The sequence below is a fragment of the Nyctibius grandis genome, chromosome 5 (genome assembly GCF_013368605.1).
Source record: "Nyctibius grandis isolate bNycGra1 chromosome 5, bNycGra1.pri, whole genome shotgun sequence".
NCBI lineage: Eukaryota > Metazoa > Chordata > Aves > Nyctibiiformes > Nyctibiidae > Nyctibius > Nyctibius grandis.
In genome coordinates, this window is record NC_090662.1 from 83,414,009 (window position 1) to 83,439,031 (window position 25,023).

The 25,023-nt window shown below is 47.4% G+C and overlaps 1 protein-coding gene across 8 annotated transcripts in view; it reads right to left on the reverse strand.

Annotated features, from left to right (window-relative positions):
- The window catches only part of PPFIBP1 (PPFIA binding protein 1), a 124,813-nt gene extending 111,823 nt beyond the window's left edge, over positions 1-12,990 (reverse strand). For all 8 annotated transcript variants that reach the window (XR_011048172.1, XM_068400384.1, XM_068400385.1 and 5 more), the window contains exon 1: positions 12,878-12,990. The gene's annotated coding sequence lies outside the window, so the exon portion shown is untranslated. The remainder of the gene's footprint in view (positions 1-12,877) is intronic.
- Positions 12,991-25,023: the final 12,033 nt, after the last annotated feature.

Sequence of the window (25,023 nt, forward strand, 5' to 3'; positions counted from 1 at the left end):
CGTCTTTGTTATATTTATGTCAAGCGACAGTATTCTGGACTGTACTGTTGTATCCTCAACCCTATGATTTCTAACTCCTCAAGCCAGCAGGTTCACCTGCTCTGCCACAGCTGGCTCCAGAAGAGTTCTCACCACCCAGAAAGCCCACCTCTACCCCCAACAGCCCAGCCCAGTCCCCCTGTGGGTCTGTTTCCTTGTCCCTCACTTCGAAGCCTAAAGACTTCAGCAGCAGAGACCCCACCGCCCCCTCCATGCAGGGGGGCAGTACCAGGATGTCCTTCTCTCTTCACCAACCATCTCCCTAACAGCTTGCCTGGATAAAGGGGACAACAGCAAAGGCATATTCACTGGGGCCATCACTGGGTCTCCATCCCTGTTAATCTCTCTCTTTCCAGAAAAACATGGCAAGTCAGACACTGCAAAGCTGAGGTCTCACTAGAAACAAAAGTGCGACTTTCATCGCCTCTAGCAGGTATTTCATCCACTGTGCTGTGTTTTCTTGCTTTGCCTACAGCAGGTAACATCCTCCCCACAAATGGCCCCAATATCTTAGGGCAAAAAGGAACAGCAAACCCAATGCGGCTTGTAGGAAAGGCCGCAGAGTCCCCTTTCTTCTTTTTAACATAGAAACAGAGACAGTCCCCCTGTTTTGCTCCTAAACGCACACTCTACAGGAGCTACACGAACACAGCTGGATCTAAGGAAGGGAAATGTTGTTCCTCACCGTGTGCAACAGTAAAGCCAGGCCCTAATTACTGCAGCCATAGAAAGATGATAGAGCACATTTAGTAACAAGAGGAATTAACTACAATATAACAGCCAAATTCCGATTTAGCATCAGCAGTCCAGCTGGATACACTGACCTAAGCGACTGGGCAGCTAGCCCTAAACTACTGCCACATGTATGTAATTTCCCTACCCCTTCAGTCCCTCCCCTCCAAAACAGACGCTGCGATACATCAGCATATCAAGGCAAGTCCCTGCAGAAACATCATCTTGTTCCAACTACTTCTGCATTTACAGATGCCCGACAGTAAGCTTAGCCTTGCCTAAACGTGGCAGACCTAACTCTACAGCCTGTTATTTTTATGCCATGCCCCAAAGTGAACGGAGCAGCGTAAGGCACAGACACACGCCAAGTATGATGTCACACATGTTTTGACAACTGCATTTTCATACCAGCGCTGGGTTTCACTAGGAGCAAAGTGACTTTTCAGGACAGCGCAGAACAGCGTGTCAAACCGTTTCCCTTCATCACAGAAACACAACAGGGCAAGACATTTGTTACAAGAAACTCACACACACACCAACCACAATTTTTGTTTGTATCTCCATGATATTTTCACTGGTGAATGAATAAATTATCATTTACATCAAAGGCAAGATTTCCAGTTGGAAGTTATTTACTTTCACCTCAATCACAGCAGCTCTGGCAAGCTAACTCAAGATACAGATGATGTACAAACCAAGCAGCAAGTGCTCACATGCTGGGAACTGTTCAAACAGGAATAATTCAATCTTTTTGTAGCCTTACCCCAGCTAATTTGCTACAAGCTGTCTCTTTTCAGATGCTACATGAAACACAAGAAAAAAAACAAGCTGGATTAAGCTGGTACATTTACAATCAGTTCATCTACCAAGAGTTCAGGTCAGTTAGTTTTCTACGTAAAACAAATCCATTTTTTTCAGCTTCACAGGGTTTAAAGGAATAAAAATTTATTGCAGTAACCAAACATTTCCCACCAGATAAATGTGCAGCGATTACTTAACAAATGCAAACTATTTTCAGTCCACATGCAAAGAACGTACGGGATAATTGTAGGGCACTCTCTTCCACCAGCATTTTGCAAGTACTTTTTAGGTAACTATGGAGACGTTACAGCTTTCTTCATCTTCCTGTCATAACTAGACAGCTATTGATTTCTTTGTAAAATTCCTTGAAAGAGCGGGGAAGGAAGGGGGAGTTTTAAGTACCACAAGGTCTGAGAGCAAGAAGCTGAAGAAAATGGAAACAGATTTCAGATGGAGACAGCGGCACGGAGGCTCCTTGCAGGAGGCAGCCTTGAACTCCAGGTCCTGCTTTAGTACTTCTGCAAGTAAGGAGGTAAACATACATCACCACATAGTGTGCAGGCAACAGAGGGATAGCCTCCAACCAGGTCTAAAAGTAAAAACACCTCTAGCTACCACTGCCATCACCTTGCACAAAAGGGCATGCTGTGGTCTTGCTCCAACACAAAGCTCTCTGGAGACATGGTGGGACTCCACCCTTGCAATCATCATGCTGGGCTACAAGATGTTCCCCTCCTTCCAGGCAGTTTACGTGGAAGCCTCATCCCCTGCAGGCCTTGCAGATAATCAGTGCCTCCTCTCCACCCTCCCCAGGCGCTATAGCCTTGCGATAGATGACTGGTTGAAAAATCCTGCACTTCATCCTCCTTCCAACAGCAGCTCAAGAGCTTGCTGTAAGCCGAGCAAACGCTGGTCCTCAGCAGCTGATTCTACCATGATGCACAAACGATCCCAAGAGAAATGCTGTTCACCATGTTGACATCTTTATGATCAAACACTTCTGTATATGTGGATTTAAGACCACACATCATGACAAGCAAGTCTGAAACCCAAGATACCGACTTCGAAAACACTGTGTTGCACAGATAAGGATGTGCAAATAATTACAGATTTAGGTCCCATTCAGAAACTCCCTCAGTAATGAGAACAACAGACCAGGCTTGTAACAGATTTTTCCTTTTGGATAAAACAGAAAGGGAAGCCTGTTCGACCAAAATATTTTTCTTAAATTCACCTTAGACCCAGTCACAACAATGAAGCCAGAACCTCCAGAATTATCTCTACCACCAAGCCGCAGGAAGTTTACCAGCACCACCCTGAAAACAAATCACAATCTTCTCATCTCCACGTTGCATTTAAAGCCTCACGGCTGTTCACCAAAAAGTCGCTCTCAAACGACACCACAAATGGAGGGAGAGCAAGCAAGACGCTGCTCCCACAGAAGCGTTTGCACCTACGACAGACCTGTTACTGCTCCATTCATGTAACACCCATCTGTCTATGCAATCACATCATCAATACTGCTTCGTTAATTCATGTGAAGGCTTGAAAGGGGGGAAAGATTAATCATCCTTTAAGCTCCCCAAGAAGCCAGCTGAGGAGTGCCACTGCCGCCCTCGGGGCGTACGGGTGCCACCAGCCGCTGTGGGTGGAAGTGCTCTGTCTAGACAGCACACAGCCACCGCTCTCAGTGACAGTCAGACCAGCCCACGTTCACAACGCCCCGGTCACAGCTTTGCCAGTACTTCTGCGGCTGGCACTACCAGCCAGCAGCCAGTGAGGCCACCTAGCCCTGTGCCCACCAGCGCAGGGCTACAACAGGAGTGGGGCAAGCCAGCCAGTGGGGCAATGCCACAGGGCGGCCCCAAGACTCACCCCGTCCCACAGTGGGCTGCTCCCAGATGTTTCTGCCACCTCAACACTGCTGGCAGCATCCCAGTTTCACAGCAGTACCACGAATCCGGTTGCACGCCCCATCAGGCGCCAGAGGCACGCCACGCGATTGCAGTGTCCCTGTGCCACGGGGCACAGCCCGGCCTTGGTGGCTCCCGGCAGACGGCTGCATACTTCCCTTCGGGGCACTGGGTCGGGAGCGGGGCACATCCACACCCCCTGCCCAGCAGCAGTCCTGCTGCTTGCTTGGAGAGCAGAGCCACGCTGCACACACCTCCCTGGGGTCCCCCACCAAAACAAGCGAGGGTGGCAGGAAGAGATGCGTGCTCCCCTGCAACGTCCAAATTCCTGGTAGTGCCACACATCCTGAGGAAGCCCTCGAAAACACCTTTCTGTGCCAGAACGGTCAGAGGTTGCAGTGGTCCTGCCCAGCACTACACAGGAAGTCCAACACCAGCTCCACGACGAATGCAGAAACCTCTAAGAGGATATTTCTGGTTAGGACCTGCTAATTACATGTTTCACATCCAAGGGAAGGTATGGACCAAGGTAAGCCACTATATGCTCTTTTTGGAAGAGTGAAAAAAAAAACCACCAAAACCAAAAAACAAACAAAACCCACAAAACATAGAAATAAATCCCAGCCTAAGACAAAAATTTCTTCTTTATCAAAATAAGAAAAACAAGTTCTTAAGAGCCAAATTAAGCTTAGCCAAGAAACATAAATATGCATTTCTGAACCTTCCCCTGATGCTTCCTTTACAAATATAACAAATTAAAAGTGCTGTCACAAGTTAAACGAGCTTCAGTTAAGTGGAGAAAAAAAAATGCTGATGGCTCTAAGATCCAACTGACAAGCCTTTTCAGGTCTGCTCTGAACCAAAACCAACTTCCCAGAGATTTAAATTAAGAGTAAAGAAATAGTCTCCTTTGCTTAATCCTGTTTTGGAAGCAAGACAGAGGATACTACAACAAAGCCAGCACCTGAACCCACCAGGAGGCATCTAGCTACCATATGCCTTTCCTGGAGATCAGTTGCTCAACACACCCACCTCTTCTTGAAGAAGACCTTTGCTCCACTGTGCACACAGCTGTGGGCAGGAATTGGGAACACTCAGTGTGCCTTGGCTGCTCCAACATGTCCTTATACCCCTCCCTCTATGTAAGCCACTAACCGGCTGAAATTGTCAGTAATACACACCCTGTTCCAGGAGAACAGCCATTTGCACTCAGATCTTGACAGAAGACACCAAGGACGGCTACTTCAGCCTCCAGCTGCAATGTGAAGGTCCCCCCTCACAGCACAGAGAGGTCCCCAGGAAGCAGGTTACGCAAAATACTTGTCAGCTATGGTGTGAAGCACCTTGCATTTTCGGTGTACCAGCATTTTGGGAAAGATAAAATTTTTGTTTGGTTCTTAAAAAAGGAGCTCGATGTACCATCCTTCCCTTCCCATTTAACAAAAGTCTATCAGAGATGCTTCCAGTGCAGGAGAGAGATCAAAAAGCCCCTAGCTGAGCAGCACAGGGAGCACAGCCATCAGTCCACCACCTCCCAGCATAAAGTGTTCTCCAGCTTAGACATTTGGATAGGGAAACCAATGCAGGTCCCAGCATCAGGAACGCTCCCTGCTCCCACTCAGCCACAGTCTCCTCCACACCTCAGCCTTCGCCTCCCCCTGGATCCTGCACACAGCAGCTCTGGGAGGCAGCACACTCCCCACCAGGCTCGCCCCCAGTGCTCCTCTGGGACAGACAAAGATGAACCCATGCTACATTTTAGCACAGGTTTATAAATCTAAACCAGGGTGGTAGAGGAGACGCTTTGAATCCACAAGAAAAGCTTCCAAAATAAGGCAAAACAACACAATCACATGTCTGACATTTACGAATACACATTCACGCTCAAGCTGAAAAGCCATACGCTCCCTCTCCTGAAGAGCCATACTCTCCCTCTCCTTGCTAACACCTTGTCTCTGCAAGACGTCTTCCATACGAGTAGACTACCTGATCCAAGCCTAAGGGAAAACAGATTCTGGCAGTCTCCGTATGGCAGGAGTGGTTTTGAAAAACCCACGCTGGCTGTGCCCTTGCTAAGCTGTAGAAAACCAAAGATCACAAGTGCTACAACCATGTGGGATAATAACTATTTTCAGAAACACAGCAACAGCTTAGCACTTTTTTACAATGAATATATTTTTCCTCACCTGCTCTTCAAGGCAGATGTTAATTATCAGCATTACACTCTGCAGAACCTTAATTTGATCCTACAGACACCTTCACCTGCCAATCTGATGACTTTTGAAAACATGGAGACCAGCCTCCAAAGGACCTGTGTGTTCTTTTCCCCATCCCTTACACTCCCTATGATCTGGGCTACTTTAAATAACTTATCTCCTTCAGAAGTGCTTACACCTTTCCTGTGTTTTACAAAAGCTGTATTTCTCTCTAAACTTCCTGTATGGCTATAGCTAGTGAGTACACATACTTTATAGACAAAATATCAAGTCAAGAGTTTAGTAGAACACCTACCTAGACTTTCCGGATTATTCTGGCTGGACTTGAATGGACTTGAAGTTCCCTGAACTCTGGAGGTAATCAGAAATCAAATTTTGCTGAGATCAAGACCCATGCTGTGGGAAGACGCTCAGCGGCACAGAACAGTCTAAGCACACTCAGCAAACCCAGCACATCCTCAAAGCATCTGATGTACTGCAAGAACCTCAGATGAAGCTCTGTGTGTGTAGCAACCATGCTCCTCCTGCCCTCTGCCTGAGGAGTCCCTGGGACAGCAGGTAGCCAGCAGTAAACCACAGGCCACAAAAACTACCGTGATGAACAGCATACAGCCTGTAAGCCATAGCTTGGTCACTCCTTTAAGCCCAAGTGTGATCACTAACCTTAACCGCACCTTACCGCTGCAGACAGAAACCAGCTCTGACGTTTTTGTCAAACTCTGCGTCGAGGGGCAAAGGACAACAAAGCAGCCTCCAAGTCACTCACCAACCACTCTTCTTTACAGCAAGGAAAGACGACATTATTATTAAGGCCCTTCCCTTCTGAATTTCAGAACGTGGTCTGAAATCCTTACGACGTGCACTGTGCTAGGCTGAACCCCTCGGCCCGGGAACGCCCAACCATGAAGCTGGGAGAGAACTAGACTCCCATAATCGCTGACAGAGCACATGGACAGCTGTACGCACAGCTGCCACAGCATCAACAGACGGTACCACCCTTCTCATCCCCAAAAACAGATCCTGGTGCTGGTTTGGTAAACGCATGTGTGTTCTTGTTTCCGTCATTCATAAAAAAACACTAAAGGGGAAAGATTTGAAAATGAGGAGGTTGGGGGGTTGTTTGTTTGGCACTTTGTTTGTTTTTACAGTAGTAAAGCTATTTTTCTGTTACCAACTAAAAATTGCGTACATTGTATCTCCCTTCACAACCAGCATCCATGAACTACTTGGGTTATTTTCTACATTCATATATAAAATAGACCCTATGCTTTTACCCTTGATTTCTGTTTCAGAATTGATCAACCGAGAAAAGGCAAGACCAAATCACTATCATTTCCTCTTATTTTGAGACATCTGTTACACAGCAAGAAAATAAAGTTGTTCTCCCAAATTTGTGACATTTGGAACCAGGAGAACTCTTTGATTTAAAATGTACTGATTCATACCAGTGGTTATCAGATTTTTCCGATCTGAGACATACTTAGACAGCTGTCTTTGACAGCTCAAAGGTTCACCAGTTTGCAGTTCAGATGCTGCAACAGCCCGTCTCAAGTCTCAGCCTTAAGTTTTCCACTGATATTTAGGAAAAAGCCTATACAGAAAGAAGCAAGTACAAATGAACTTTTGGATCAGTGTACTTGGTCTTGGAGCCTTTCGTTCACAGGTGGTATTTGATGGGATTGTATTCACGCAACAGTTACATGCAAGTTACAACACTGTGCCTACTGGAAGCATGATTACCATCAAGATGCATGCAAATAGCTGCTTAAAGTCACACTTGTTGTTATTTTTATCTTACCTCAAACATCACGAGCCAGGGACTGCTTAAATGGCCTCTGGTCCTGGTTCTTTGACACAACCTGCCCTGCTTAATGATGCAGAGCAGCAAAAATCCTTACCTTAACACAGAGCGGGACACTGTTTTCCAGCCCAGTGCTGGACAGGAGATCTAATCTTCCTGCCTAAGTATTCTCATGTGATATGGTGGAAGAACCAGGCTTTTGCATCTCCTAGTGGTTTTAGCAAGATTCAGACTTGCACCATGCTTTCAAAGAAAGAGAGCAATTCTGGTCTTCAACAGGGGCCATTCCTCATGATGCTGAGATGACATGCGGGAGAAGATCCAACACATACAGCGCGAAGGTGAGATTTAACAGCATTCCCCCCAGACAGCACCTCTAAAGAAGAGCGCCCTGATGAAGCATTAGGTCCATCAGCCTGGGGGGGGCCAAGCACTCAACAGCAAGAGAGGACAGGACTCCCACCCAGGTGATAACATCGGGTTTGCAAGACCATACTGCACAGCCTAAGCCCTTCCCAAGTTCTCCACCTGCCTCCACCATTAATGACAAACATGGCCCAGGCAGGGGCAAGGAGAAGAAAGGCTATAGCTATGACTGGCTGCAAGACCTGTATCTAAATATATTTTCACTGAGGAAAGAAATTCACTCTTTATATAAGTAGTTTATCTTGGCCTTTTGACAGAAACAGAAGCCCAGCCACTGGAAAAAGAATAAAGCTTTAACCCACCACACTTTTCTCGTACACAGCAGAAGTCACAGAGGAACAAAGTGCTCTGGAAGCTAAAGGATATCAGGAAATCATATAGGCCCATAGCAAGGGCAATACACATCATGGGCAAGCAACTGTGAATTCAGTATGATGACTGAATTATTACTGGAAAATTCCAACCTTGAAGCAGAAATAAAGTACTACCTTGGCAGCAAACACTATTAGAAAAATAACAGACGGCCACTATCATTAGCCTGAGCTGAACCAACACAGAAGTCAATTTGTGAGAGAGAGGTGGAAAAAAAAAAAAGGAGGGAAAAAATGGACGCATCATTCCCTGCATGTCAAGGTGTGTTCACAGCTGAGCACCCTCGCTAGGGCACTCAGAACAAGGAGAGATCCAAAGCAAAGATACCACCAGAAACCCAGTGAGATAGATGTTACAACTTAGAGCGATCATCTGCTAAAGTTGCCTTACGTTGGAGACATACGACAACTGCAGATACGACCTCACAGCAAGAGAAACACTGTCCTCCAAAAGAAGGATCAAGCTTCAACTCTGGATTGCATGCTGCCTTTTCCAAACATTGGGCGAGAAACGTAATGTCTCAGGGACAACACAGAGCCTTTCCTGTGTTATGCAAAGATCAATGCTTGTAAACCTGCCATCTTCAAAGAGCTATTTGAACAGTAAAGTCCATTGATTTCCGAAGCTGTCATTAAATGGCCACCCTTTCCCCATTCACAGATCACCTGTTTAGCAGTCAGCTTTTCAGCACCAACAGTCACTTTCCTACCAAGACACGGGGAAGGCTGATGCCCTAGTCCTACTCACACTAAAGAAGTCAGCACAAATGCAAAGACTGACAAAGAAAGAGACCCGGGCACAGTACATCTGCTAAGCAGACTGTAACACACCAGCTAGGCTCTTAGCACGCAAACAAATTTACAGTAAGGCAAGACAAGGTGGGAATTTATCCTAGATGCTAAATAAATGTTAAATGTATGTCTGGGTATAAACACCAGCAGTAAACACGAGACAAGGCAATGTAGTTTACCTCTTCTGGGCTGGATCCAAGAGCAAGTCACTAATGGGATGACTAATGGGATCTCACAATTACAAATGGGGAGGGGGGGCCACTATTCAGCCTAAGTACGGGAAGGTACTAAGTGGTTTTATTTATGAAGGTATTAAGTGTTTTTATGCATTCTTAATGAACAGCTGTATGCACAAGCTCCACACAAGAAGAGCGAACACAACAAAAGCCTCCTGAACCTTCCAATAAACCTGTTCCTTGCATTTATAAATTTACAGATGTGGGTTGGCCAGACAGAAATAGGTCAGATCATAATTGTACAGCTTTAAAGAAGCAACATAACTTGAGCTTTGCTTTGAAGCCTGAAAATAGCAAAGGTAAGTAAAGCAGCTGTTTCAGGTATACTAACCTAACTTGCATATAACCATTTACAAGCCAAGGCAGAGATTACCAGCACCTTAAGGAAGAGCATACAAATTTAGCAGTGGGACGGGGGTTTTACTGACCACCTCTAACATCACAGGAATTTCCAGGATGCTCCATTACCTCCCTAAATCCTGCCTAGTATTGGGGCTCTTACTTTCTCTGTTGAAAACTACTGCAAACAAGTGGAGACCCCAGTCACAGGCATTTATTTTTTTGCGCTCCTCTTGTCCCACCCCAGGAGTCAGGGATACATTTTTGGACCATCTGTACTGGATTTATGATCTGGACACCTCTCCGCGCTCCCCACGCCTTCACAGAAAACACATAATGGAAAGCACAACAAAGGAAATTAGTCAGTTATTCAAACGAGTTTACAGCAACACTACCTTGTCCTGAGTAAGCCAAAGTATATTTTGATGCAATCACACCACTGTTAAGAAAGTGACTAAACCTTCCTCGGTTTTAAACCTCTTCAGGGGAAGGATTTTCACTTCATTGAAACTGCTCCTTGAAGTGGTGAAAGACAGAAACATCACAGAAACACCATTTGGATGGATTCAAGAGACACAAAACCTCCTGAAGGATGCTGTACTGTGCACCTTGTAACACGCAGCGTTGCCTGTCCTCAGGCCATCCAGATCTGGCCAGTGAGCAGGGACCAGACTTTGCCCTCCCATCACCAGCAAGCGATGGGACCAGATAGGCTGGCAGCACCACCTGGAAACCTCAGTCTCCTGGGAAGGGCTGTAATTTCAGGAATGTTAACAATTATCCTCATGTTGACACAGGTCACAAGCAAAGTCTCCCCATATACCTCCACAGACATTTTTGTCAGGACCCCATTCCTCCCTGCAATGTGTTTTACACTGCACAGGCAGCACAGCCCAAAACAGAAACAGGACTTGCATCTAAGTAGGAAAAAAAAGAGATGACATTCAACACAGCTTTCTGCCCCATGTGACATCCCTGACTTCAAGGTGCTCCACCCTGCATTTCAGGGACAAGCAGAAACGTTACTCACCAATTTTTCCAGAGCACGGATCTGCTGCAGAGCACAGACACGTGCACAGGACACACCAACTTAAATATTCTTCAGCAGAACTCTTACACCCAGAACTGATCCAGCAAATGGTTGAAAACCCAGGGCAAAACTCACTGAAGCTGAGGAAGTGCTTGAATCTGGACCTGTGCGCTTGGACTTGGGCTCTTGCTATTGTCTTATTGAAGAGGGTTACAGTGGCTGCTGAATACCTAATAGCACCTCGTTCAAAAGCGGCGTGCCTCAAAGCAGAAGCAATGCTGCTGAAGAGAGAACCCGTTCCTAAGGGCCCTGCTCCACAGCCAGGCAAACGCATGGAGCTACTGCTGCCTTCAGGGAGGAGCGAAACATCAACTTCATATTCCCAGCATGGGAACACTGACCTAAACTTACGAGCAACGCGGCATGCCATTGACAGTCATTCTCACTAGCAAACTGAACAACTCCCTCTGCTTCTAGGAGCTGTTCTATCTGATACAGCTTTTCAAAAAACTACGCTAAATCCTATTGTCAAAACTCCCCTGGGAAGGGTACTAAGCCAAACTAGGGAGCACTTTGTCTCTTAACTTCTTACTGATGTGAGGAAGTTAGGAGGCCAAAATGCTTGCTGCATTTGGAACCAAGAGTTTAAGCAGATGTCAGTTTTCCTGGCTTCTGGGATGCCTTTCAAACCGACCTGCCATGCCCCCTCACTGAGCGCACCGGTTTTACTGAAACCTGTACTTGTGGTTTTTATTATAAGTGCAAGTCACTTTTATCCTTCACAAAGTTAAATCCTCAACCTATGGCTGCTACCTTTAATAGAAGCAATAAACCCAGAGTTGGCACACCGAAACGTCTTCCTCTCAGATATTCGCTCATGTAAGTATGGAGAATACTCTCACTCTGTGACCCATTTTTGCTGTTTACTTTTTGGAATGCAGACACTCATATTGCTCAATGGTGCTGCCCTTGCAATACATACCAGTGCTCACACACCGTGCTGTTGGTAGTATCTGTGCTTGGGCCGAAATAAGGAGAGCCAGCTGAGTCTCTGAAGGCTCAGACACAGCCAGGGCCGAGCCCTGAACTTTTCACCTGTGTTTTTGAACAAGATCGGCACTGCTGCACTTCCACAGCAGAGCACACTCATGCTGTTATACCACAGCAAACCATTTAACACTGTAACTTACTTTTTCCCCCCAACAGAAATAACTACATAGGTGTAAAGCACCTTTTACTGCTACAGCCGCACCTCTGCCAGGGTGTGAGCTAGCACAGCTATTTCAGTTTTTTAGAAGTCACGGACATACAAGAAACAGAAGAAATAATTACAGGATGTAAGAACCCCAGGCCTTAAATCAAAACACGTTTGTTAGTTCAAGATAAAACCCACAATTGAAGTTTCACAGTACTTGTGGCTGAAGTGTTCTCCTAAAGCCTGAAAAGATTAAACCGGAGCCTACCTCTCCCCAGAATTTCCCTAAAAGCTATGCCAGTTCCAGCATGTAAGTAAATTACAAAAGGTCAGGAGCTAATTACCGACCCCCGCTCTGAACCCGCTCTCCTCCCCAGTTACGGTAGGATGCAGCAAACGCAGCACAGGAACACCTAAACGCACCCTGAGGACAGAGGGCCGGCTGGTTTTTGGCAGGGAGAGGGCAGGATGGAGGGGAAGCCCCCTCGCCCCTCACTGCTCGGGCCACAACTGAGGCCGGGGCGGCAAGCGCGGGGGCCGGCGGGCTCCCGACACCCCCACAGCCTCTCCCCGCCGCCACCCCGAAAGCTGCCCGCTCTCCACACGCTGCGCAGCGCTTCGGGGCACACGCGGCGGGTGCCCGACCCACGGCGCTGGGCTCATGGCTGGCTCCCAGCCCACGCGTGGGGCGCGCAGCGGCGCCCGGCCCGCCGTTCACCGGGGGGACCCCCGCTCCCCCCCGGCGGGGCGGGCGGCCCGGGCCCATGGCGGCAGGGAGGAGCCCGCCCCGCCGCGGCCCGCACGGCCCGGCGGGAGCCGTCGGGGCGAGCTGCCGCCGTCGCCTGCGCAAGGCTGCCGCGGGGCCGGGCACGGCGGGGGTTAATCCCACCGGGACACAAAAGTTGCCGCAGTCGCGGTTGGTCTCGGTTCGGTTTCGGGCAGCGGAGCGGGGCCGGGCCCCTGGAGCTCCCCGGCGCGCCCCTTACCTGCGCCCAAACCCCGGCGGGCCCTCCCGGGGCAGCCGCGCCTCCGCCTCTGCCGACTCCGGGCAGCTCCCGCCGCCGTCCGGTCCGCGCCGCTCTGCCGCCCGCCCCGTCCCGGCCGGCCCCGCCTGCGCCCCGCCCCGGACCGCCCGCGCACCCGCCTCGCACGCGGCGGCCGGGACCCAGCGGGGCAGCGCCGGGCCGGGCCGCGCCGGGCGCTCGCCTCGCTCCCCGCCCCGGGGCCGGGCCTCCCCGACGGGGCAGGCGGCAGCGCCGGGCCGGGCCGGCGCCCTGATTGGGCCCAACGGCAGTCAGTCGGCGCCGCCGGCGGGCGGAGCGGGCGCGGCGCCGGGCCCCGGGCCGGAGCCCCCCCGGCTGCGGCCCTCAGCCTCGGCCCTGCCCACGGCGGGGTGCCGGGCCCGCCCCGCCCGACGGGAGCCTCCGGAGGCACCGCCCGCCGCCGGTCCCAGGGCGGGGTGAAGGGCACGGCAGGGCCGTCCTCCCGCCGGCGGAGCTCCCCGGCGTGGGGTGAGGTTGGGGCGGCCACGAGCCCCCGAGTTCCCTGGGCCCGTTACGGAGGAACAGCCCAGGGTGCCCCGGCGGGCTTCGCGCCCGTCCCTGCGGCGCTCCCTGCCCACTTTCACGCCTCAGGGTCCGTCCCTGCCCGGTCCTCGGCCGACACTTCCACCCTCTGATGCCGGGCTCAAAGAGCCTGTGTAGACCCCCCAGGCTGCCCCTTGGGAAGGGAAGGAGGGCTGCCCGCGGCTCCCCAGGAAGCGGGCCCGGTCCCGCAGCTGAGAGGAACACATCACACCAACCGCCGACCACCGCAGCAACGGCCGCGGTGGGGACAGGCGAGCTCCATCAACTGCCTCGCATCCCAGCCTTAAAAGCAGCTGTGCCTTTGCCGCTTGCATGGCAAAATGGTCGGCAGAGGCCTGAGATATTGCTCCTTCAGGAGCAGAGCCACACGGCTAGTGGACTGGACGGCTGAGCTTGGTGGCCAGGTCCAGCCAACTAACTCTTAATTTTGTTTTGAGTTGACCCAAAACATTTTTTTTTTTATTCTCAGAGCCCTTCCTTCCCTCCTCCAAAGGCTGACTTAGACAAAACTCTTAACGTAATGTTTTTGTATGTGGAAAAAATGATTTGGTCGTACTTAGTTTCTGACCATAATTTCCACAAAAGTGGAAGTTTCCACTCAAAAGCACGTTAAAATAAACATTTCAAATTCTCAACAAAAAGGGGAAAGTACCCATGCTACACTGAAGCATCAGTTTCTACAGCTGGTCTTTTTGCTCATTTTCCTCAAATCCTCACTGAATCTCCAGCAAATGTTACCAGTTTGCTGTCAGCTGATGGGTAAGCGCTAGCGCCAGGCTGAATCCTCGGGCTCCTGCATCCAGCACTCCGTTCCTCCTGAAATGGCCAGAATTGAACTTGCCTGATAACAAGCACTTGGAACAAATAATGATGAATCCCAATATTCATCAGGCTTTGTTTTCTGAATCGCTTGTTCTGTTGATTCTTTTTCTTTTTTTACACTTTAATTAATTTTTAATTCAGAAAGTGAAGATTCTTATTAAAGAACCTAATGCAGAAGGGCTTCGTTAGTCCAGGATGGTGTATGAGTGAGATCTCACTGAAAACAAATCTGAGCTGACAGAATGTTTCAAAAAACTGTTTGAATTCTTTCATCAAAGAAAATACCTTTGCAAGTTAAGACAAATCTCTGATAAGGCTTTCTGGCTTGCTTATCATCTCTCATCTCCCAATAGAGCTTAGCCTGTTTTTGCTCCAGGCTGGTTTGCAAGGAAATGTTGATTTTCTCCACCTTTCTGAAAATGCAGCAGCCTGAGAAGGCAAACATCGCGCTCATCCCTCCTGTGAAGATCGCAGGAGGTTATGATGAGTAAGAGTGTTTTCCAATGCTTTTCACTGCTTGAGGAGGTGAAGGGAAAGAGCTTTTCCCTCACTTTGCAATGGGAACACGTACCGTCTCCCTGGTTACAAATCAATTGATGGCACCAAGCCTAGTATTTCAAGAGCTGTCAGAGGCATTTTGAAGGCACAGCATACACTCTCTTACATGATCTTCAGGTGGTACTTTGAGTATTCCATGCGTTCACAGTGTGGTACAACTAGGGATATGGTGTTGCAGTGCAGTTATTTTTCAGCTGGCTCAGTGGGGTGGGCAGACACACTCCAAGCCCCAGAGATCACCAGCACGAAGGGGGTGTCCAGGTGTCAGGGGTGGAGGCATGAGCAGTACCATGCCTCCCACTGGCAGTGGCTCTGAGATCAGATTAAGCCCCTTGCAAAACAGCAATTAATGGCACTCTCATTAAATCTGCAGTGCATCTATTCCGTGGTTTTGCCTGAGCCTCATTGCTGAGTGATAAACGTAGTTCGTTCTTTTAACACAGCTATCCTTAACAACATTCTCACAAGTGTTACTATCTCACTTTACACGGTTTAAGTGACTCGCCTTGGTTAATTGTAAGTGTTAATGACTTGTAGTGATCCAGAATTCAATTTTCCTCTCCTCTGGAAGTCATCTGGTTTTAGTAGTGCAATGATCGTCAGCCACGTGCCTCAGTATCTGTGCATGCTCACAGGCAGGGCCCTGAAATACAGTAACAAGCTCTCTGCACCACAACCAATTTTTAATTATTTTGTTTTAAACATCAGCACCTTGTTGGGCCCCAGAAGTTTTCCTTTAGACCAAACCCTCTCCCCAGAATGCAGCAGCTGAAAGAACCGAGGGATCTCCTTCCCAACAGGCAATGATTTCACACACCGAGGCTGCGCATGTCTTTCGCTTCAGGACAGCTCAGAAAGTGGGTTCTGTGAGTCGCTCTTTTTATTCCCGGCCGGGTGTGAATGCCGAAGCTGAGCCAGGGTGTTTTAAGGTCAGGTCTCTGCTACCGAGTCTCCAGGCACAGTTGTGTCAGCCAGAGCTGCGATGAGATAAAATCCTTTGAAGGCAGAGCTGTGCCAGCAAAAGCACCTTGTGCAGATGTAGGTATAAGCAGATAAAATGGGGCTTTTGTCCGGGTAGCTTATTTCGCTCAAGAAAGCTGGAATTTGCTCTCTCAGCAAAAGCACAAGTTTACTGTTAGAAACTGTATCTACTTTGGAAATATTTGCTCTTCTAACCAACTAGTGTAGCTATGCTGTCAAAGCTGTGCTGGCTTTCAGCTACCTGAAGTATTCTGACTGTTAAATAATACACAGAGCTAATTGTTTTAGCCAAAACGTCAAGCTTCAGTATGACACTATGTTCAGTCCTGGGACAAAATCACTGCACAACAGTGTCTAGCTGTCAAATCAATAATTTAACCTTCCTCCTCATGTTTAAATTCCCCTCCAATCCCTTCCTAAAAAGGAGAGGAGGAGAGGAGAGATTCAGTGCCCAAAGGATCGACTTAATCCACAGCAGCCTAAGTACAAAATGCCCCCAAAATGTACCCCCAGAATGGTCAAACTTCTGACCTCGGCTGTCCCTTCCCTGAGTCTTCCTGCAGCCAAGCTTTTGAAAACACTGTAAGAAAAGCCCCGCACACTGAACCTCCTGCTGAACTGACAGAAATGATGCTGCCTTGGCTCTGCTGTGCTGGCCAGACAGAGGCTGAAGTGCTTCACACGAGCAGTTTCTCTCCAGAGTTTCTAGTTTAAAATCCCTGGAAGGAAGAAGGGCATTTAAGAAATGACCGGTCTGCTCCTGTGCATGGGATTGTTTCAGGTGCCCTTGATCCTCTGAGGTGGGGTTACCTGGAGGCCTGAGAGCCTCCAGCTGCAGTATGGGGCGAGCCTGCAGCAGGAGGAGGCAAAGCACGTCACCTTTCCATTTGAGAAGCTGCGATCTAGGGGTTAGTAGTGAAATCTGTCTGTGAAGAGTTGTCCTGAAGGCTGGATAAAACTGAGTCTCCCAGAAACTGCTGGCAAAAAGATGCCATTTCACACTTGTGTTATTCATACTGTCTTTGTCAAGGTGCTTGGTGTGACCATCGCCAGCCTGTTGAGATGACCAGTCTTGAGTATTTTATCTGCAACCTTGTGCAATTAGCCCCTGGAAACCAGGAAAAAGCAAGCTCAAGTTCTTTCTCAAGCGGGCAAGAAAGATTCCCATAAAACTTTACACACACTTACTTTACAGCTAAAGTAATTAGCTGCAAGAACTTCTTCAACTGGAACACTGAGATGAACCTCAGAGATGTGTCAGTGTGTATCTGGAAATCACAAAAAGTAATTATACTAAGGAGAAGATGCTGCACCTTTTATGTAAAACGTGAGCAAGAGGAAACCTCCTGGCATGGAGAATGTATACACATTCAGTGGCTGTTGAAACGATTGGGTGTTTCGGATGGGCTTTGTCTTCCTGTTATTTTGAATGACTGCAATCATTAAAAGCAGGAACAGAGAGATTGCAGTTCGAGAGTTTTACATTCCAAAATTCCTGCAGGCCTACAAAACATTATTTTTCTTTCCCTGGAGGTGTCCCACTCACTAATTTAGCTGTAAGTGTACCTTAACTGGGCTGAAATACTCATTAGGTTCATGCACATGCCATTTTCACAGCATTCTCTCTATTTCTGTATTAGCAGATAATTCTTATACTCACACTTAGAAACTGCTTTCTGGTATACTCAGTAAAGATGACTGCTTGACCAAGAGCTAGAGAGAAGCCCTTTGGATACTCAAAGTGTTTAGCTTCAGATACAGGAAAAAAATGTTCAACTTCGTGGTGTAAGAGCAGCCAGAAACAGTTGTATAGGTAGTGGGACTGGCTCTTACAGATAGACTTCACTGTGGAATGTACAAAATAAGCACATCTCCACTGAAATACACCACGGCTTCCACAGTGATCAGCTAGCAAGGCAAATACCTGGGTCTATGAAGTCCTGCAAAATGTTATCAGATGAAAGCAGGCGTGAGTGGATGCAGCAGGCCATGACCAACAGTGAGCATTTCTCCTGGTGTCTATGGAAAACCCTGCCAGAAACTCAGTTTGTAGCATCTGCATAATCTGAAGGAGACCTTCTTTCTTCTAGATGCAGCCAAATTCATCCCTTGTACAACTCACACTGTTAATCACGCCTGACCTCACCACTACCCTTCATCTATGCCTGGCCAGCAATGACACCCTACACCTAAGCTTCTGTGTCCCACCCACTAGGATAACTCTCACTATTCATTTCCCCCTAAGTCTGAGCTCACATTGCTCCAGTTTGCCTGGCACTGTTTACATAAAGACATGGCGTTATCACCCTTTCATTCCTTTCATAATGACTTTCACGTTCCCATTCCCTGAGGAAATGTGTGGTTTTTTTCCTTGGTTTTTCTCCTCAGTTTCTCAGGTACTCACCCAAGCACATCTCTTGGTTCGATTTGTTCTCAGCATCAACTTCTAGATTGCACTGTAAGGAAGAACTGACAGTGCTACTGAATGCAGTCTTGTATTAAAAAGACTGAATGCGGTCTTTTTACGGCTCTGCTAAAATCAGGCTTACAGGCACACCCAAAAGCCTTTTAGCAGGGCTCTCCAGCAAGTAAATCACTAGTACAGTGATAAAGTGCCTTTCTTAAGAGAATATCAAATACTGCAAGCTACCGTGCGGAAGTTGTTCTCTCCACAGTGCCGATGAAGAAAACAAGGGATAAAGAGGTGAAGGATGGATCTCAGCTCGCAGTGTAATACTGTACAGAGTCGCCTGAGCAAACCTCTGAGCGAGGCAGTGCGTTTGCACAACACAGAGCAGCTCAATAGCTGCATTTGCACCCTCCAGTCCCTCTGCTGCACAGCTGGCAAAAGCAGCTGCGGTTCAGTGCCAGCCCTGCTTCCATCACAGAGGATATCTCTGCCCGGCACGCTGTAGACATAACTGTAGTGACTTACTCCAGATCACACAATGAGTCAGTGTCAAAGCTAGCTCAGTCAGCTGGCCTCTAGGCTCAGGTTTTAACCAGCCTTCAGGAGATGAAAACAACGCCGGTTCAGACGTTCCTTAAATACTAGGGCCATGAGGGAAGGCGACAGTATCCTGCCTAGATGGGAGCAGGAACTGCATTTTCTTCCCACTTCCAAGAGACACGTGCACCTTGTTTGTTCCTGGACTGACTTCTTTGGAAATGTGTTTCGCTGGTGACTCACTGAGGTGGGAACCAAGGCCAGGCTCCCCAGCTGAGTCACCCCGGGTGCGCACAGGGAAGGAAGGGGTGCTTTCAGGTGGCAAGCGCCGAGCAAGTTAATCACTCAAAATTACTAATATCTTCTGCTCTGGAGAAACAAGAGGCGGTAAGCAAAATCTAGGATAGTCACCAAGCTGCCTTACTGTATCAGTCAGCGTGATACTTGCCCTGCTCCAAGCAAAGTGACAGACAACCATGAAACTGGGATTATTTTCTTTGGAAAGAAAGAAGAGAGAAACATGGAAAATACAGCTCAGAGGGAACACAAGGAGATGGTGATCATCAGTTTAGCTACTATTGGTTTTGGTCTCCCTCTCTGTCTCTCCAGAGAGTTTGCAGCTAAGGAATGAGGAGAATAAAGCTTTCATTTGTGGAAGATACCTATTTTTGGGGTTAGAAAAAACATCAAAATTACCTTCATTCTCCACATCACTTGTGAGCCCTGTCTTTTTGCATTAAGGATAAGTAGAAGAGACAACGGGATTTTGTTTACGTGGGGAGTAAGTCTTATCTGAGTGAGTACAGCTGATCAATAGGAACAGTTCATAAATAGAACTTCACTAAACCTATAGAACTAAAAATATTTACATTATTTACTTAAACAAATTAGTTGAGGACCATTCATGAAACAAACAAAAATTAAAATCACACTTTGGCATTCTTATCAAAAGGTGTGCAGAATGAACAGTTTCAGTTACCTGACACTTCAGGAGAAATACTTGCTTCTTCCCTTTACAAAAGTACCTGAATATCTCACTGAAGTTAATACAGAGACAATTTAAATCTAGATGTCAAAATGCTTTTTCATATTGCATTTATTCAACAGTGTCTCTATGAAGGCTGGTTACATGTTTTAACTTCCATCCTAGGCAAAGTGTTGATTTTGACATTTTGAGAGAAAAAGAGCAATGCTTTTGGGATGAAGAGATTAACATTTAGGATTTTCATGAAATGAAATATTCCAAGAACAGCAGCTAAACAAATTAATATGAACATCAGAATATAAATATTGAGCTATTTCACGGTAATGCATGAACGTTCATCCACCGTTTAGCCTGGCCAAAGCAGTGCTGACCAAGCAAGGAGGTGAAGGCTGGGATGGATGCACAGTGGCAAAACCAAACAGCACAGAAGTACTGCCAGGCTGCGGGGTCACTCTGTCTTGTTGAGCTGTACCTTCTGCATTTGTTTTAGGTATCCTCCTGCCACCGCAGCTCCTTCACGGGGACAAGATGGACAGGCTGGATGCAACATAGGTTGCAGAAGTGAGTGGGCTTGTGAATGACGAAAGGTTAAACACGTGCAGAAGGAAAAGCAAAGCACAGAAACCAGGCGAGCATAACAAAACAATGCAAGGGTGAATAAGCCCATGTGTGTCTCAGATGAGATTAATTATCCTCTGAGTCTAATCTTGCTGAAGATGGAAGGCACACCTCCTCTGGCAGCTTGGCTTCATGGAAACACCTGCGGCTGTCATGTCTGGTTGGCTAAATGCTGCTGTGCAAAATGGTTTTACTAGCCCTATCAGCTCATTAATGCACAATTTGCTAATGCACAGGCATGAGGGCTGGGTTCCTGCATCAGCAATCCTGTTGTGGCGGCTTTGTCTTTGTGCCAAAAACTTCTGAGAACATCTTTAAAGCGACAGCTCTCCATTAATTCAGGTAAAGGAGTGCCACGCACTGAAGGTTACAGCAAGACCTCCAAGAGCAGAAGATCTGTTTCAGTGAGAACAGCTACGTCCATCTTCCATAAAAATGTATTTGGTTCCTAAAAGAAATATTTTATCTTAAAAAGGTTCTTAAAGGAAGTTTCAAATTTAAGTGATCAAAGTTATTGTCATTTCTTCTTAACATCTGTAGATACTTCTTCTAATCCTGTGTTCAGTAAAGAACTATTTAAGCACTTCCAGATAACTTACTCTTCAGTTCCCCTTACTCAGATGCTTCTTGTATAACTGCATACAGCACTGCTATATTTGTACATAAACCACCTTAAAACTCAAACAAAAATGTCAGGAAGTTCACATATGAGGCCTTTAATTCATATACAAAAGACATGCAAGGAACATTCAAAAGAAGTTTCAATCCATCTTAGGCATCTGAGGAATGATGTTTTGACATTTAAGATAAAACAGGAGTCAGAAGTAACCATTATCTTTTGGCAAGTGTTTTGCAAGCATAAATGTCCCTCTTAATCTTTGGAAATCAGGACTTTAGACTGCATGATATTTAAAAATCTTGTTTTCTTTTAAAGTAGATGCATTTTTTTTACATACATATAAGTAAACACTTAAGCTAGATTCATTAATAATTCAATAGCCTACTTAAGATGTAAGCCTATTTAGAATAAAACATGAAATTCTTACACTGGGTATTAAAACATAAGTTTAATATATATTTTTTTAAATGAATGAAATAAAATTCAAGGTGAAAACCATAAACGTTTACTGTTAAAGTTTTAAAGAACATAAAATCACTGAACTGATGGAATTACCATCTGAACATCTGGAACAAGAATTGGCTGAACTGAACCAGCTTTTGATAAAAGTGATTTTTCTACATGTGCAGAAAGAATATTGGAGCTGAACAAGTTGAATAATCTGAAACAGAAATAGCAATAAGTTCAAAGCCGAGAAATTAACTGGGAACTAAACACCAAAAAGCTTGTGTTCCTCACTAAGCTGTGAATAAAAGTGAATAATGAAAGCAGCACCTCTCTTCATGCTTACATTTTGAGGGACACTGATCAGCAGCAAGCACTTCAACTCACCAGCTGTAAATGATCCTTCTAAATCAGTTACATTTTAATGAAAAATATACTATGATGAGCTTTGCATTGTTTCTTCTGTGAAGAGCATGCTTGTGATGGTCTGCGCAGTTAGGCAAAAATACTGAAGGAGTGTTGTTGAACAATGTGTGCGCACTGATAACGAAGCCATGAACCGAGCCAGAGGCCAAGCATGCAGGCACTCACCCTGGGTGCTCGGAAGCAGTGGGCTTCCACCCCTGCACACAGGCAGTGCCAGGGTAAACCAGCAAACACTACCACGTAAATTCTCTATTTTCTCATTCCCGCGTGAGATGGTGTCTCCACGTAGCCCGCACCCAGGGCTACACAATAACCAGTTGTTCTATCGCCCAAGACCCCTCCCTAGCTGAGAAAGGGAACTGGGAAAAGGAAGGAGACTCATGGGTTAAAATTGAAACAAATTTAATAAAATAAGAAAACCAGTATCAATACTAACACTAATAAAACCCACAAAATTATACTTAGCCCATATAGTAGTGGTGAAACTCTCCAGGGATAGCAACCACTGAGGGAAACAGAAGACCAGAGCAAAGAACCCCAGCCATCCCCAGCAAACTTTCCAATTTATAGTGAACGTGATGTTTATGTTATAGAATACACCTGTGGGCCACCCTGGGTCAGCTGCTGTAGCTTTCGCTTCTCATAGCTTTAGCACTTGGCTAATGGCCTTGATCACCATACCACAGCTGGCCACAAATGAAAACAAAATGTAACAGAAAATTGATTCTATAATTTTATCCCTGCGAAACCAGAACAGATGGGTATGTATTTTTCTTTGCCTCCTTTGGCCCAGGCTTAGCTCGATTCGCTGTGTGCTGGTGTGGGCAGGCTGGCTTCAGGCTGGCTCCTCTTCGCTTACCTCCTACTTTTGGTCTCAGGACCCATGCATGTGTAAGCAGTAGTACCTTTGTTAGGGGAGAACAATATATATGAAATAAATATGCAATACATACGTTCTTAAAAGATGTTTCTGAATGATGCACTGCATTCACAGCAATATATTTTCCACGGCAGCAGGTGACCACTCAGAGAGATGGGAAAGGGGACTTACGGCACAGTTAGTCACATCCCTTAGAGCCGGGATGGCAGACAGTAAATTACTGAAGCACTCCATCAGCAATGCACGCCCGTGGCTCAGGAGCCCAGTGCTTCGCCCAGGGCCTGCCACAATACCTCCCTCCTGTCCAGCCTCCTGGGGCTCACTGACCGTCACACCGGACAAAGCTCCACCAAATAAACAAAGCAAACCAAAACTTTCCACTCAAGTGAGCCAGAAAATGAATGTAAAGAGTAGCTTAAAGCTCCCTAGACCCACCCCAGCCCCAAGGCGGGGGTCTGTGAGACAGGACAGCGAGGGCCCAGATGGCACCAAAATGGTGCCCTGGGCTGTGGGGGAAGGTGTTGGGGTGGATGAGACCTGCTGGTGCACCCAGGGCACAGTGTGGCCCCCAGACAGGAGGTCTGGCCATGTGTGGCTGGAGCAGGGGTCCCTCCAACCCACCGGAGCAAGCTCATGGCAAAAGCGTGGTTTGGGGGCACCTCTCAGCCACCACGGTTCAGCAGATGATGGCAGTTTAACAAGCTTTTCCTTGCCACCTCCCCTGCGGATGCCCAGGCCCATGTCCTGCCATGGTGGCCAGTCCCTTTCTTAAGCTGCTGGCTGGCATGCCCGCTGTCCCTGCAGGAGATTGGCACGGACCTGCTGCTGTCTGGGCTGGCTGGGGGCACACGTTCATGGCCACCCTGATCCCTGGTGCCCCGTCTCACAGGCATTGAGTTGGCACTGGCTGGCTGACACAAAGCAGCCACTGGCTGAGTGGCTTTCAATAGGGTTGAGTGAGGTCTCAGTGGGCAGCTGTTTCAGGGTTCATGGTCTACCTGAGCTCTGCTGTAGGCACCTACCTGGGGGAGGGGTTGTATCACCTGGCCCACATCTCTCCCCTGGGACAATCTTGCTGCCGCCTTACCAGTAAGGCCAAACAAAAGCGAGCACCTTGGGCAAGGCTTTTGCCAACGTTAGAAAACATCAGTAGAAGCCACCAGCTCTGCTCTCTAGTCCTCCTATCCCCCCCGCCCCGTGCACTGGAAGGACATCATTTGGCATTTCATCATCAACTTCTGTTAACAAACTCATTACAAGGAAGTTACTACAAAATTTTTCAAATTGAACCCACCCCGCAATCACAGGAGATTGCAGGGAGTGGTTCAGTAACGCAGGACAGAAACTGTGCTGCCTTTCTTGTGATAAAGTATGATGGGAAGACGACTTAAAATCACAAGCCTTTCACGTCCCTATCATCATTCAGCCCACAGGATCCCTATCAGCTACGGTAATCATTTTGGGCTCTCAGCTGCCAAAGATGCATTATGCGTGTGGTAGTATTTTAAAATTAAACGTCTTATTTTACATATAGAAGGACATTAAGGCAAGCTGCACTCCTGCTTTTCATAGAAGTTATGCAGCTGTTTGCTACTGCACTAACTGGGAGACACACATCAAAGGAGAGCTGGGAGACTGACACGGGCCCCAAGTGACTTCAATCAAAATGAGTTTCAAGCAGTTTCAAAAAAATTCATCTCATCCAACCCGAATGTAGCCATGGCATTTCAAAAAAAGAGGAGGCAGAAGCCCGTTCTCGCTCTGCTCAGAGCTCATGCCCCCTCCCCTGTGCTGGATCTCAAGACTGATTTAACCTGGAATTTGCATTTGGTGGGGTAGCAGCTAGCCTGAGCATCATGCAGGCCTGCCAGTAGCTTCTGGAGTTTCACAGGGGGAAATAATCTTTGTAAATGATGATTGGAACTTCCAGCATCAATAAATTATTATGGTGAAAATGGCTGAATGAAACGCCACAGCCTATTGCTATGGGGAGCACAAGAATGAGAGGAGGTAGCCTGGGAAATGTTTTCGTATGCAACCCCCCTGTCCCTCGCTGTGTCTGGGCCAGAGGGCAGCAGCTCCTCCAGTGGGGCAGTATGAGGAGGAGGAGGACTGAGGAGGCAAGGATGGTGGCATTTTGAACACAAACTAGAAACGAATCCTCATCAAGAAGAGATGCCAAGAGACGCAATGGCCATCTCCAGTCATCTTACCCTTGTTTTTCTCCTCCATCCCTTGCTATAACCTGTTGCAGATACTTGCCTTC